Raw genomic sequence first — 16,190 nt, 5'->3', positions numbered from 1 at the left:
GCCGCCGAGTCCGAAACCGAAGCGATTAAACCAAAATAGCACTTGTCGTGAAGTCGTCAAGCTCGACGTTTCACACTCTCCTGTGATTTACATTGTTCCAACAAACACATTCATTTGAACAGACATTCGAAACGGTTTCGGCACAAATTTGCTAAATTAAGTAGTGACGCTTAACGCCTCCAAACCGCACAACATATTACGAGGGGCGCAGCAGCGCAGGACTCCGGTATAACCTTAACCACCTGGTATACATTAAGGTGCACCCAATGCGCGGTCAATACCACCTGCCCTCTTTGATGCATCTCTATATGCCAACTGGACTGCGTCGAAGAGAGGCGACTCTGCTTTATCGCTTATGGCTGGGGGTGGCTTTCACTAAATATTACTCCTTCCGCATTGGAATGGCCGACAACGCTCTCTGTAATGCCTGTCTTTGCGAGGAGACGCTGAAACATGTTCTGTGCGACTGTCCTGAATATAATGTTCAGCGACAGTCCCTGGCATCTGTTCTAGCGCACCTTGACAGTAGACCATTGTCCCTCGACACGATTTTCACATGCCGCCGACAGAAGACATCGCAGGTGAAGGCGACAAAGGGACTACTTCGGTTTTTGAAAGAGACGGGATCGGACAAGCGGCTGTGAGAGTGATGTCGCGTACCATGCCAGATTGATGGACTCCAATGGACGATGTGTGTGTGCTGTGCTATGTGCTCTCTCTCCCTCTCCCCCTTCCCCATCCCTCTCCCATGTGTAGGGTAGCAAACCGGTTAAGCTAAACTGGTTAACCTCCCTACCTTTCCTTCTCCACTTTTTCCTTCCTTCCTTCCCATGCGCGGTCCCCGAGCGTTTTTTGCATTATGCGCCCAACGGATTGCGGCCTCCGCGCCTGGAATCGAAATCCGTGATTCCAAAGCTCAGCTGCCCAACGCCACAGGTTCAATGTTTTCGTCAAGTTCATCTCGTCACACGACCAACAGAGACGTCCGAAACGAGAGTATACATCTGACACTGTGGTCAGTTGCCTCTTCAAACTTAGGAAGTGCAGATCGTTAGTGGGATCAATCTCGAGCATTGTCAAATTTACTGCACAGAGAAAGTAGCAGTGGGGGTTTGGACAACAGGCATTATGTGGTATTGCATTGGCAGATGCGAGACGGCCGCGTCCGGAAGCTGGTGCCGTCACGTGACAAACGTAGCACAACGCCACTTTTACCCCTGCTGTTGCCACAACGGCTGATACACGATCCTGCTTACGTAGACAAGGCGTTCCCTTTCTTTTTATCAACGCCCCTGCTCACCCAATTTCAAGAGCGGTAGGAAGGTAATTAATATTTTCATTGCGTTTTCCGACATTCGTCAATGTACAAGTAGCAGTGGGAAAAAAATGTTCTGTTCCTGACTGCACGTAATGTGAGCATAAACAGTGTGGCCTTCAAAACAACCGCCGAAACGGACGAAGCGATGTTTCAAGTGCAAGCAGAGACACAAGCTCAAGAACGGAGCAAAAGAAAACAGATTACTTCGTCGGTGCTTGCTATGCTCTACATTGTCCCTATTATACTTGTCTCTTGTTTTTCGTAATATATTTTTCACATGGAAATCAGCAACTGAACTGCGAACTTTTAGAATTACACTAAAAAGGAACATTATAGACAAAGGCGGGACCGGTAAACTATACTTTCATATAACCGAGCAAAGGGCGCAGTCAGTGCAGGTGAAACAGCTGGACGCTTCCAGAAGGCTATTCACTTTGCTAAAGGAATGATGGGCTTGAAAGCAGGTTGCGCGCAAGGACATACCATCGCGCCACCTGTCGCTAGCGCTTGAATGTTATGTAAACTGAAGTCACCTGGCGGAGTGCTTGCTTCAGTGCCGTCGCATGCTTCGTATTTCGTTGATAATGACGCGAACCTTCGGTTGGTTGCAGAAGTTCTACGCTACAGCGCTAGTTCTTTGTTCCCATATTAAGGCTTTATAAGTTGTATGAGAATATCCTGTGTTTCTCCGCGCCGATGTCAGTCAGAATTTGCTCCATACGTGCTATTACAGAAACAGAAAGCACGGTAGCTTCAACAGAAGCTGAATTAAGTTGAATTCTAGGATTTTACATGCCGAAACCTCGATTTGATTGTGAGGCACGCCCTAGTGGGGGACTCCGGAATAATTCTGACAACGGGCGGATCTGTGACGTCATTCGTCTGGAGTTCGGCATATCTCAGTTGGTGTATCACAAGGCTTAGTATTGGGCTCAGTCTCATTCATTTTGTACATTATAATATAGTTAATACAGTAAAAGCTCGTTAATTCGAACCGCAAGGGGAAGCCGCTTCAGTTCGAATTAACGAAAGTTCGAACTAACGAAAGTGAAGGAGAGCAACAGTACACTGCGATTTGGAAGCAGTAGGGCATGTCAGAAATTTGGCGTGTCAGAAAGTGATGGCGTGTGCCGCGGGCACACGCCATCTTCAAGTCGAAGCTCTGCGTCCGACTGTGCCACACCACCGATGTCCACCGAAACGAACGTTAGCCGAGGCTTAGCACTATCACAATGATTCGCGACGGCCGATACCTCCTAAGCTGAAAACAGAGGTGCACAACCGATGAAGACTGCCGAGACAAAGACGCTGAACATGTGAAGGTGGCGAAGGCCCTGATTCGTTGGTTCTTGATAGCAAGCGCAGCTGCGACGTACTCGATTCGCTGTGTTTTGGCGCTTGCCGTGCCATCTCCGCACAACATTAGCAGCTGTACAAGATTTGCAAAGCCTCCGAGATTCGCAACGGGCAAGAAGTCTTGGAGGTTACGTAGAACGGAGAGGCGGCAGCCGCTGCTGCCTTCTGGCTGACCCCGCGCAGGTTAGATTTTTTTCCGATTTTGCCTTCTCTCGCCGTTCTCTCCGTTTCGGAGGCAATACAGCCTTGTGTGTAGGCAGTAGGCGCTTTTCTCTGGCCGTGTGCCAGATGAGCGTAGTTCGAATTATCCGTGAGGGAACCTTCTCGCGTTCGAATTAACGGACTTTTTTATACATAGACTTCTGTGGAGCTTGGCCGGACCAAATCGTACAGTTCGAATTATCCATAAATTCGAATTATTGAAGTTCGAATTAACGAGCTTTCACTCTATAAGCATTGCTGGTAGTATAGTTATTTACATTGACGACACTAACGTTCTTTTCCCTGGGAGCGCCCATGCTTAACTTGCAGGACAATGCAAATGATTGGCTGTTAGAACTGTCACTCTGGTTGAGGTCCGGTAAGTTGGAAATAAACGTTGCAAAAACAAAATTTGAGTTGTTCAGAGCTAAAAATAAGGCCACTTCCAATGATTTCGGCCTTGTTTTTGACTAGGATCTCCTAACCCGCATTACTTGTACGACCTTATAGGAGTTATCTTTGAGCAATACCAAATTCGGTCTGAACACACACATTACGCATTGAGTAAGGTAGACCGGTGTGTTGGTTGTCTTATAAATAGATTTTTCACGCTTGTACCATTGGTGTGCAAACTGCGACTAAATCTTTTCATTAGTCTTCCCTAATATACGTCACTGCCTTCTAGTTTGGGACTCAACAATGGTGACACATCTTACAAAATAGTTACGCCGCAAAATGGAGGTGTGGGAGCAATCGATAATCTTCCATACAGCGAATACTTCGAGCTTTTCTTCCATAGAGATAACGTACTTGATATCACTGAAGTGTTCAGTAAGCGAATTGCTCCCGACATAAGACAGCGGTTCACTGAAGACAAGCGCAAGCTTGAAACTCACTAGCTTACAACTACGTGAAAGTGCCACTTAAGGCATACACAATATCGCGTTTCTTCATCTCATACACATTACGGATTCCAAGAACGAATAAGCTTTACACCGCACACATTGAATTCATACCCATAAATACTAGAACTATCATTGCAGAATATGTCAGGTGTTTTCTATAAAAAAATCGCGCACAAATTGTTCAGTAAATGATGAACGCTTTGTGTTGTCACTTTTTTTCATTGTTTGCGATGTGCACATTGCTGTCTATTGGTGTACTTGTGTAATCACCTACTGCTGCTGTATTTTTGATCTTTTATTGTAAATTACATGAATGTTGCCAATGCTCTATGTTTAATTTTATATTATGGGAGGGTGCGCCTAGTCAGGTGTATGTAACGTCTTCAGCCTGCTCTCCCCCGCTTTGCCAAGCTCTTGTACTGGCAAGAAAACATCAATCAATCAATCAATCAATCAATCAATCAATCAATCAATCAATCAATCAATCAATCAATCAATCAATCAATCAATCAATCAATCAATCAATCAATCAATCAACTGTTTTGTTTATCGGTGCGCGCATTTATTATGGATAAGCCTATCTGCTGCCTAGTCGAGTCATTCGCATTTGCACGAGTGCACAATTAAACGTAATTGCTGTAATCTTTTTTTTTGCGTAATAAACGCGCGATGAGAACAGAGGCAACAAAAGAAGTGTGAAACCAGAAAGCTAGGTGGGCAGGGGTCGCATTTTTGTTTTGCACTGTAACAGGCACGTAATTTTATCTCCTGCTTGTATTGTGTAGCTGCCAAGGTCATCGCTATTTAAAAGAAGAATCGAATCGAATACTTTTTTTTTACTATGAAAAACGTTATCACCAGCTGTTCTACGGCAGCGCCTTGAACGGTGACAATCTTTGACGACAAGTAAACTTACCGATAACATTATTTCGAACGGGGATTGTCAGCGCAATAGGGCTGTCGAAAAAATCTATGACCACCTTACTTTTGCCTAGACCCGGTCTTGTCGCTTCATTCTGAACGAACCATCTTACGAAATCGAGAACATATAACGGCGCCTTAGTGTGAGAATGCACAGTTCAGTACAACTTCCCCATGCGCGAAGGCACAATCTGCAGGCAAGTGCTAAAGACGCAAAGGAAACGTCCTCACACTTTTGTTTTGTTAATTCTGTTCACTTCTTCATTCCAAACTATTTGCTCAATCTTGGAGCAATACTATGCACGAAGTATATAAAAGAGCTGTCATGGGCCTTTAAAACCGTTCTTTATGAAGGCTGGTCTCCGGCCAGGAGCCCCCCCCCCCTCTCTCTCTCTCTCTCTCTCTCTCTCTCTCTATATATATATATATATATATATATATATATATATATATATATATATATATATATATATATATATATATATAGTTTTTTTCAGCGTGGACATACTTATGCACGTATGAAGTTGTCAGGAACGCTCATCTTTCAGCCATATATATGTATCCCAATTCCATTCTTACCCGTCTACGAGAAAGTGCGTTATTCAACGACACCCGCCGTTATTGGTTAGGGCGCTTTTCTGTTTATCCATATCCTATTCATGTCTGCTGCTATTGCTAAGTAGGTGAATGTGCTCAGCTTAAGCTTCACACGCACCAGAAGTAGATACCCACGCAGTTGTAATTATTATTTCTTGCATAACCACCGCGAGGAACAGTCAGTTATATAATGGCTCACCTTCTCATAGTAACGCGTCGTCGTCGATCCTCTCTGCCACGAAGAGCGCGGTGTTCTTTTTGGGAACGTTGGCCTTGCGCTGCATCGAGTGCAAACTCCACTGTGATTGTCAGATCCTATTGCTGAATTGAAACGCTACTACAATTAAGTGACAGGTGACGCAACTGATGGGTCATTGTACGTTATGCAAGAGCGATACAGCCCCCGCTCTGCAAGATTTGAGCATCACCTGGCCACCTTGAGCGTGGGAAGGGGGTCATCGTAAAGGCACGCTCTAAATAATAATAATAATAATAATAATAATAATAATAATAATAATAATAATAATAATAATAATAATAATAATAATAATAATAATAATAATAATAATAATAATAATAATAATAATAATAATAATAAAGTATATTTGCCATCTTACATATTACATCGGGGCGGCAGAAAGTTAGGTGGGATGAAGAGATTAAGAAGTTTGCAGGGACATGGCCACAATTAGTACATGACCGGGGTAGTTGGAGCAGTATGGGAGAGGCCTTTGCCCTCCAGTGGGCCTAACCAGGCTGATGATATGATGATGCTGATGATAATTATGATATTAGATGGGAGGCCGAAGGGAAACACGAAATCCGTTTTTACTTTCAAAGCATTCTTTCATAGCTCTATTTTAGAAATTTTGTGGCATTGTGTCCTTTATTCGAAAAGAAAGTGAAGGTCAAAGTTGTAACTTTAAAAAAAAAAGGTCATGTCAAAATCTCGGTGCTGGTGCGTCAGCGTGACGCCAAAAATTTCAAAGTAATCTTTCGTCACGTTCGGCAATACGGTTGCCTACTCTCGAGCGAACAAAGTCGGGACGAGTAGGCAATACGAGGTATTATGAAAAATGCAGGCTGGTCCATTGATTGTTATTCAATAGAAAAAGAAAGGAACATTCGGGATGTTTGGGCATCGCTATGGTTCGAATATAGACTCGGGACATTTAATCAAACGTTGGGACTGTCCCGCTAAATTAGGGACCGTTGGCGACCCTAGACTCGGTCGGCATAACGTTACACAGGGATGACAGAAAAGATTCCAGAACTGTCACCCCACTGTACGTGATACTCGCCTAACCTATCGATATGCCCTATTGGATTTACGAGGAGGGGTTTTCTCCACGACGGCCGGTACCTCTCTCCCCAGGTCGGCGTCCAGAAAAGAAATTTAGCGGAAACGTACTTCGCTACTCGTGAAACTACGACTTCTGTAAGTTACATGGTCATAATTACCGATATACACTGTAGCATACCTTTCTACGGCACGTTTCTAAGGGAACGCTGCATTCACTAGAGGCGATTTTGTCCCGTTTTGAAGGAACGAACTCGTGGCTGAGTGGTGGCGTCTCCGTCTCACACTCCGGAGACCCTGGTTCGATTCCCATCAGCCCATCTTGCAAGATGTTTTTTACTTATGAAGTGCCTTCTGGGATTTATCGCTCACGGCCAACGCCGCTGACGCCGACACCGACGACACCGGCTTTTCTGCGACACGAGCTCCTTAACGCTATCGCGTTAATATGCAACGCTTTCCGGTCAGAGATGCTGACGCGTGCCGACGGGATGGTGACGCTCGAAGAGGGAAGATTAACTTGCGTTTATTTCACGCGTTTGCACAGGAAGAGAAGAAAAAAATGTGAAAAGGAACACGAATACTCTTAAAGTCTCAGGAATCGATCCTCACACATGCGCACTGCTGCTTTTAACCACGTTTTGGCCGCAGGAGGGAAAAGGGGATTTTCTTCTTCTGGTCTACCCCCTCCCCTGCCACGTCGGTCACTCCCCCGCACGTGACGTGAGCCCTGCTTGCATGTTGGCAACCAGTTTTCTTTGTGGTTTCCGGCCGACGAACTCGCTGAGAATGACAGTAGAGTTGGGTCAACGCTCGGGCCACTCGTCAAACGGCACGAGCAACAAGAGGGACGCGAACCCGATAAGAGCACACGCCCACAGTTCTCATACAGGACGTCGTTCAGTGGATAATTGCTCGCCAAAATCTTGGGAACGTGGTTGCGACGGCGGGTGGTTTCTCGCGTTAAACAGCGACAGCAGGCGCTCGCGTGACCGTATCTAACAGTACTAATTAGCTCCAGCGAAATACCGCTTTTTTTTAAAACGGCGCTTTCTTTGCCAGCAGTTCCATGCTTTCTCTCGGAGAGTTCTAGCCGAGTAGGGCTCAGAGAACAAGCTCAACAGAAGTCCCCTTAAAGAGAGAGAGGCAGAAATCGAAGCAAAACCCATCTCATGATGACTGTCGTCGGTGATGCGTTAGCATTGCATCAATATAGCGACACAACGTCTTGTCACCGTCGAAACGAATTACGTGTGAGGCGTGTACCGCAGAGGGATTCCTCTTTCTCGCTGCTCTCCAAGAACACTACATCAACTTGTACTTACTTCTATAATCGCAGGTGCCCTGCCCCTGCGGCATCGCTGCTGCTCAAGCAAGGCCTGAGGAGCGTAGCCCACTCTTCCCAGGTATTTTGGAACCGGTCAACATTTTGGTATCTGGCATCGCCGTCCAAGACCGCGTACAGAAAGTTCACCTTGGTGTCATTCAGTACGCCTTCCAATTTTCGGAGGGTATACACTGCTAGCAAACATTTTCACAGCGCAGCTTCAGACATGCCTTGTATTTGCAGATGTTAGCTTAAACGATATGAACGAAGCACAGAAAATTTTAAGCGCCGGCGCTTTTTGTTGTAGTTGCCTATCATGCTAATTAGATATGCAGTGTAAATTTGAATTCTAGCCAGAGCATACTCGGAGGCTTCGCAAGATAACATACTTCAGCAATGCCTATGGTTTCGGCTCCAACGACGCAGTCTCTGCAGTTCGCGGCATCTCGTACATAACCGTCTCCCGAGGCAAAGTCTCTCTACAGCCAGAATAATGCTCAATTCGGTTGCCCGAGTTCAGGCTGTGTCAGTATGTGCCCCGAGTACCTTTCATAAATTCGAGGGCGACAATAATGCTTTTGCGTGGATGTGGTAATGAGTTTTGTTGTTGTTGTTGTGTGTGGCAAAGCCAGTGTCAAGAAGACACCATTTATTATTTCATTTGTTAATCTTTTTTGTTTACATCAAGTATGATGTATTACATGTGATGTACCTCATACTGTACTTTTCGTTCCTACCATTGTTGTAAGTGTGCCTACGGGTGAATAAATTTCCTTTTCAATCTCGCTACAATTACTTTTGCCATCAAGGCTCGCTCAATACAGGGAGGAGGTCTTTTTATGTTTCCGAGCAGACTTCCCGGAAAACCTCCTGTTAGGCCTTCAGGAACAAAGGGCGCCACCCAAATTAGAATAGCCTTTAAGTACCGTGCGTCCCAGCCAGGCTTGTACACGTTATAGAAAAAAAGTTACCAACCATAATTACTTCTTTCAAAAATATAATTGATTACGGTTACTGATTATAATTGAATATATTTGATTACAGTTCATTACGGTTACTAGCACCACCAAAAGTAAGCGTGGAATTACTAAGTAATCGATTACTCTGCATGAGGTTACTTTCCAGCCTACATTCATAATCACCGCATAAATACAGTAAACAGAACGAGCTGGACTGATTCTTTCAATGCGTCCTCTGCAACTCTTAACACGTTCTTTCCACAGGGAATTGTTTTCCAAAATTTTATTCAGTAGGCTTCCCTAGTCTTTTTGTGGATACGTCCAGCCCACGACCCTGAAAATTTGCTCGATGGGCACGTTGAAGAGATGGGCTGTGTCTAAAGCCTGCTATATATATCTATAGCTTGCTATAGCCTACTATATAGCCTACAATATATATAGCTTGCTGTAGCTCTATAGCCTGCTATATCTATAGCTTGCTATAACTCTATAGCCTGCTATATCTATAGCTTGCTCACGAGAGAGCATCTGCTAACACACCAGCGCGGGTATTTAGGACAAGGCGTATTGCATTGCATGGAAAAGAGGACGTTGAGCACTTTCTCTGCTGTTGCCCAAAATACCGAGATGAAAGGGCAGTTCTGCTTGAGGACCTGCAAATAAATGGCCCTCCGCACGCGTCCCCGAAACACCTTGTGCTCCCAGAAGGTTCGGTCATAGCCCACGAAGGAGCTACAAGTATTTTTTTTCTTGCGTACCTAATAAAGGGTGGTGTGTTGGACACGTGGTGACGTATCGCAGTAACTTTGTAAGATGCTCTCGGGCAGAGCAATTGCAAGCCTCGATTGTACCCGCCGTGGTTGCTCAGTGGCTATGGTGTTGGGCTGCTGAGCACGAGGTCGCGGGATCGAATCCCGGCCACGGCGGCCGCATTTCGTTGGGGGCGAAAAGCGAAAAACACCCGTGTGCTTAGATTTAGGTGCACGTTAAAGAACCCCAGGTGGTCAAAATTTCCGGAGTCCTCCACTACGGCGTGCCTCATAATCAGAAAACGGTTTTGGCACGTAAAACCCCAAATGTATATATAGCCTCGATTGCCGGGCTAAACCTGCCGATTGCTACAGTGCGTCACTAATCCTCGTCTCCCATCCTCCCCCGCCGTAAGATTGTGGTTTCTCAGTGCCACCATTATCGCGGTCTGGTTCCTGTATGAAGCGCAGTGCTTCATTTTTGCCGGAACTAGTGGCACTCACGACAGGGCCAGTGAAAAATTGAAAAAGAAAAGAAAAAAAAGCCCCCGTCCGTATGAGATTCACTCGCTTCAACTTCCGAAGAGCCCGTCGCTGCCGAGCCATAGAAGGACCGCTTGAAATTGTCGGTCCACATCTGGCAGACGTCGCCCGGTACCCTTCAGTCGTTAGCCATTAAGACTTCTACGAATAACTGTAACTGACGCCAACAAACAAACGTTCACGTCCCTTGAAAAGCTGGCTATATTTTTAAGGTAATTTAATATAAAGCTGCAAATTACCCAACCCCAAAGATACTGTTCGTGTGCTAAGAAAAATCGCCTAAAAATAGGTGTACACGAGTCACGTATAGCGGGTATTTCTACGAAGACATCACGTGGTATTTAAAGGTAGCCATATTGACATAAAAGTATGTTTCCTTCGGAAACATGCCGCCAGTGGTGGCGGCCACTGGGTGTCGGTTGATATGCGGTAATTAGTCGCTAATTAACAGGAAATTAGCAACCTGAGACCTTTAGTTTCAGCGGGCTCATCGTAATAGGGAAACTGAAGCGATCTCTCCGTACAAGCAGTATCAACTTCTGGATCTGGAAAAATGCGATCACCCGTGGAACTGTCACGCTCTGTTACGACGACAAGGACATATCACGCTTCCCCAATTGCACATCAGACTGCACACATAGGCAATCGAGTAGCCATGGCGAAGCAGCCATTGATGTTTCGGCAAATTTGGCGTTCAAACGACAATACGATCTCGCGCTAAGCTTACATATTTGTGAGACTTTTTGGGTAGAATTCGATCATTACTTCCTTAACATTGACAGCAAGGATTTTATTTTGGGTTGCAGTTATCGTTTACTTTTCACTTCCATCAGCGATTTCTGTAGTGCCTTAGATAATGCATTAAAATCATTATCACCTGAAAACAAGAACGTGATAAAAATGGGTGACATGAACGTAAATTTAAATGACACAACGTTCCTTAACTGCCCGACACATTCCACTTATCATTGTTTCGGGTGTAAATGCCTAATTACTCAACCAACACGTTACTCTCACGGTGGTGGAAGCTCACTCATCGATCACGAATAAATACACTAATGGTGATGATGATTGCTTGCTAAAAGCGTCGTGAAACCTAAATGTTGCATAATGTTACACTCCGCAGAGCAAAAAAAAAAAAAATCATCCAGTCATACGCAACCCATTCAGTTGTATAGCATTCATAAACCACTGAAAGCTTTGCTTGGAATACCGACACCTGTGTTGGACCTAAACGTTTTCTTTTTTGGCAGAAGTGCCATAATTGGGTCTCGTTTCGCAAAAAAAGAAAGATCAATTGGACACTATCGTCATGATAACGTTTTTGCTGATGGAAAAGTGGGTGAGTTGCAATTTTGTTTGGCAACTGCTAGTTACCTCGTCGTGCGCGGCTAGATACGACCATGCATGAAAGGCAACGATGGTCAGCTTCCGCTTGCTTTTCAGCCATATTTTTTAGTAATATGCGCGTTACAGTATTTCCAATGCGCACACGCCGCGACATCGTACGTCTGGAAAAGTAGTAAGCACAACCTGTGCGCCTTTCTGCCCGCCATGGCGCAATGCAGTTGCATCTTGAAAGAACATTTCGATGGGTTGCGAAATGCGAATACGCCTGTCTACTGAAATTTAGGTGCACGCGAGAGAATCCCCGGTGGTCAAAAGCAATGTGAAGCTCTCCATTGTACGTCGCGCCTCGTAATCAAAGTGTAGTTTTGGTACGTAAAGCCCAACAATCTAATATTTTCTTTGTTCTTGAAACAATGTCGGTGACAAAAGGTGAAGCTTGTCGTTCTAGTTGTTCTACGGCGATACCTGTTACTGGCTCCACCGCCTTCTCGTTGTGGCCTCAGCCGGTGTCCGTGGCGTGTTTCCAGAATGTTTCGCCAGATTTCTGTAACAGAGATTCTGGGGTTTTGTTTACCGAAACCCCGATTGGATTATTAGGGAAGCCGTAGATGGGGAGTCCGGAATAATTTTGACCACGTGGGGTTCTTTAACCTGCCCCAAATGCAGGGTACAGGGCCGTTTCTGAATCTCACCCTCAACGAAATGCAGCCGCCGCGGCCGGGATTTGATCCCACGACCTTGTGCTTAGCGGCGTAACGGCAAAAACGACTACAGAACAAAAAAATAATAATTAAGTTATGGGGTTTTACGTGCCAAAACCACGATCTGAATATGAGGCACACCTTAGTGGGGGACTGCGGAAATTAGGACCTCCTGGGGTTCCTTAACGTGCACCTAAATCTAATTACGCGTGTGTTTTCGCATTTCCCTCCCATGTCCAAGTCCCCCGCGGTCATATGAGCTCCGGAGACGCAGATCGGTTGTTAAAGGAACCACACATCGGCCACTGCGCTTTCTTTCTTTCTTTCTTTCTTTTTTCTTTCTTTCTTTCTTTCTTTCTTTCTTTCTTTCTTTCTTTCTTTCTTTCTTTCTTTCTTTCTTTCTTTCTTTCTTTGGATTTATTGCAATGAATAAAATGCCGTGTGTGCAGACCCTATTTGGGATATTGTGAGCACCAGTTGGTCACAATCAGTGACAAAACAACAGGCAGTACACTGAAACAGAATGACGTCACTGAAAGCAGTATCATTTATTATACTAAAACTAGAAAGGAGAAGCTAAACGCCTAATTAAAAGTGAAAGAATACTGTCGACGTTCGTATTGATGGTAAGCGCCTTTTAGGCGCGTTATCATTTGACTAGATTGTACTCTTAAGGAAGCTGTTTTCTGCATTTCGGTGTTGCATATCAGCTTTGCCTAGGCTATATGCATTTGCATTCACTGTTGCCTTTGTAGCATGCTTGGAATTATTAGACTGATTCATTGACCGTAAAGATACGATTTTGTTCTGAGATGTTCTGCGTGGGAGCTTGCAGGAAGAGTGCTTTATAGTATCCCTCCCACACGCACTAAGCGCTCACTATCTCCCTTTTTTCCTCTTTCTATTCCCATTTCCTCGCCCCATTGTAGGGTAGCAAACCGGGTGCTCTTCTGGTTCACTTCTTTACTTTTCCTGTCCTTGCTTTCTCTATCTACCTTAACCTAAGTTCTCACTGTATCCGATATCTTGTTGCACCGTGCAACAACGTATTATTTGACACCCTTTTTTTTTTACTGACAGGTCGGCCACTACGCAGGCGCTGTCGTCATTAGTACCATGCCTGTACAACAATGTACCCGGCATTTTGAGCTCTCGTTTACATGATAGGCTGAAGCCACGCCCGACAGCTTACCAATAGACCAACTCTATTGGTCCTAGACCAACAGGTTAAATAGTATAAACGAATACATTGGTAAGGTGCGAAAGGCAGAATAGGATAGAAGAGGGTGGGGGGGGGGGGGGTATAGTCATCTCTCTTTTCTTCCACCACCAGAGAAGCGCTACGTGCACAAACGAAGACGAATCGGGCTTGATGTTAAATGTATTTTTCTTCTTTTTGTTTTTTCGAAAGCAGATTGCTCACGTGTATCTGGGAACGTTTACTGGAGCCCATAGCGCAACAAAACCGTGCAAGACTTAGCGGGTGTAATTGTTTTTTTTTACTAAATGATATTTAGGAGATGTCGGCACCTTTCGGCGGCGCCGGCTGCTTTTTCTGAGATAGAGAAAAAAAATACGCGCTAAAAATGAATTAACAAGCCAGCCTAACATTTCACCAGCTGTCGCGTCACAGCCGCGCAATATAGACGAAACTGCCACATTTTAATTTTTGCTACACATTCTATCGGCTATTAAATTATTCTTGATATTCTCTGCTACTACACTGTTTTCCCACATGGCGTGTGAGGTAACCAACCAGACGCCTCTCCCGTTAACATTCCTGGCTCACCTCTCTAGTTTCCTCTCTCACTCATATTATCTAGAACATCCCAATCGCATACTTCGCGGCGGCGCTGATGTTTCGTTCCTTAGACAGCTGGCATTTCTGACCGCAAAACGCTTATTGGCTTCCGCAAATTGGTTCCACATTGAGCGACGCAATGAGTGAGCATTGTAAAGCGTTGAGAAAGCATTAAGTAAAGCCAGTGTAAAACTCAGCGCAACGTAATCGTAATTCCACTCGTTTTTTTTTTTCTTACATTGGCTGCCCGAAATCACATTCTTTGGGGGTGCGAGGGCTTACCCCCTCCCAGGTCGCTCCTGCCAGCTCCCTCACAACAGGCGTGGGAAGAGCTGCTCAGAACGCCGGATGAAAAAGTACAAAAAGCCCTCGTTGCTTGGGCCGAAAGGGTCGCTCCTCGTGAGGGGCCGTCCTAGGACTCGGGCCTGCCAGAACATAACTGAGCAGAATCTCAATAAAGTTGTTACCACCACCTTGCTGCCGCGGCATCCTGATCGAGTCGGAGTTGAGCGTGCAGAGAGACGCAACCAGCTCCGCGCCTCGCCCGCGTGCTCGCTTCTCGTTGTAATCGAGCAGGCGCCCGCCGATCGAGCAACGAACGGTCCGGAAATTGGTCTGGAAGTTGGGGAGGTCAACATGGTCGACCTGCTCCGACGTCAGTTTCTATATCTACGCTGTCGTCCCGAAGGGGGCAAAGCCACTCATATGACCACAGCGAGCCACCGCTGACGCAAGCTGCATGGACATTTCGGCCGCTGGCAAGGTCAACATTGGGGGTCACGTGGTTTTTGTTTCCACCGGAAGTGGTACATACACCAACTCGAAAAAGCGACTCGTGAGGATGTTACCAGCGTAAATTACAAGAATTCGGAATGTATGTCTTCGATGCGGCACCTGTGAAGACTAGCAGCGGAGTATTATTTATTTATTTATTTTATACATAGATACTGCGATCTTTTACAATATCTTAGAGGGGTGGGAATGTACAAGTACGTTCATACAAACATGCACATCAAGCAATCATGCCGACGCTTGAATTCAGCATGGCAGAAGGACACAATGCATGAAAAAAGGAGGAAATAAACTATGTGCGGTTGAATCATGAATGCAGGTGCGCCTGAATACGGGATAAAGAATATTGTGTAACGACTTCATCAGCAAGTGTATTCCAATCAACTATTGTTCTTGTAAAATAAGAGCATTTGAAGCAGTTGTGCGGTGTTAACGTGGCTACTGCTAGGGAGTGTAGGGAGTATCAGAGTATGCTGCGGTTTAGTCCTCAGAAGACAAGTCGGCGGGCTGTATTGTGGCAGCATCGATGCCTTCCTTGCCCCCAGCCCCAATCTCACTATAAAGCAAGCTTCACAGCCGAACCTTGACTTTCGGACCTAAAACGCTATCCAACATGTTATCTTACGAATAAGAGAAAAAAAAGACTTTACGTAAAAAGCCTTTCGGGTGGTAGGCATGGGAGGAGCGAAACAGATTGCGACATAATGAGTGCTTTAAAAACTGTGTCGGTTTGGTTTGGTGCAGAATTGTGACATAATAATTTTGCTATAAAATTAATCCTGTGGTTACGCCTCCAGTATGTATCGCGAACACTGACCCTGTCGAAAAATTAAAAAAAGAACATCTCCGGTGCATTGCGGAAAGAAATTTGCAGTATAATTCTAAAAACGTTTCCAGTCTGGGCGCCCCAAAATAAATCATTGTGACAGGAATGTTAAAAGTCGTTACAGTACATAAGAATGCGGAGCCTTACATTGACGTGTCTGCCATAGTACAACTATCGCTTGTTGATGTTAAACACCATAAAGCATTTTACTTGGGCAAGAATACTTCTAGAAGCACGTAGTATATTTGTTGATTTTTTATTTGTTAAATTGTACTTTCCCGAATTCAAATCTAATACTACTATGCAGTATCAGACGGTGGGAAAGTATTGTGTTATTCTGGAGTGATTCCATGGTTGTTGGTATGTGATGCGCTGTAACTAACTAACTAACTAACTAACTAACTAACTAACTAACTAACTAACTAACTAACTAACTAACTAACTAACTAACTAACTAACTAACTAACTAACTAACTAACTAACTAACTAATTAACTAATTAACTAACTAACTAACTAACTAACTATCTAACTAACTAACTAACT

This window comes from Dermacentor albipictus, chromosome 10 (genome assembly GCF_038994185.2).
Source record: "Dermacentor albipictus isolate Rhodes 1998 colony chromosome 10, USDA_Dalb.pri_finalv2, whole genome shotgun sequence".
NCBI lineage: Eukaryota > Metazoa > Arthropoda > Arachnida > Ixodida > Ixodidae > Dermacentor > Dermacentor albipictus.
The sequence above is the reverse complement of the archived record's forward strand: the minus strand, read 5'-3'. Positions refer to the sequence as shown.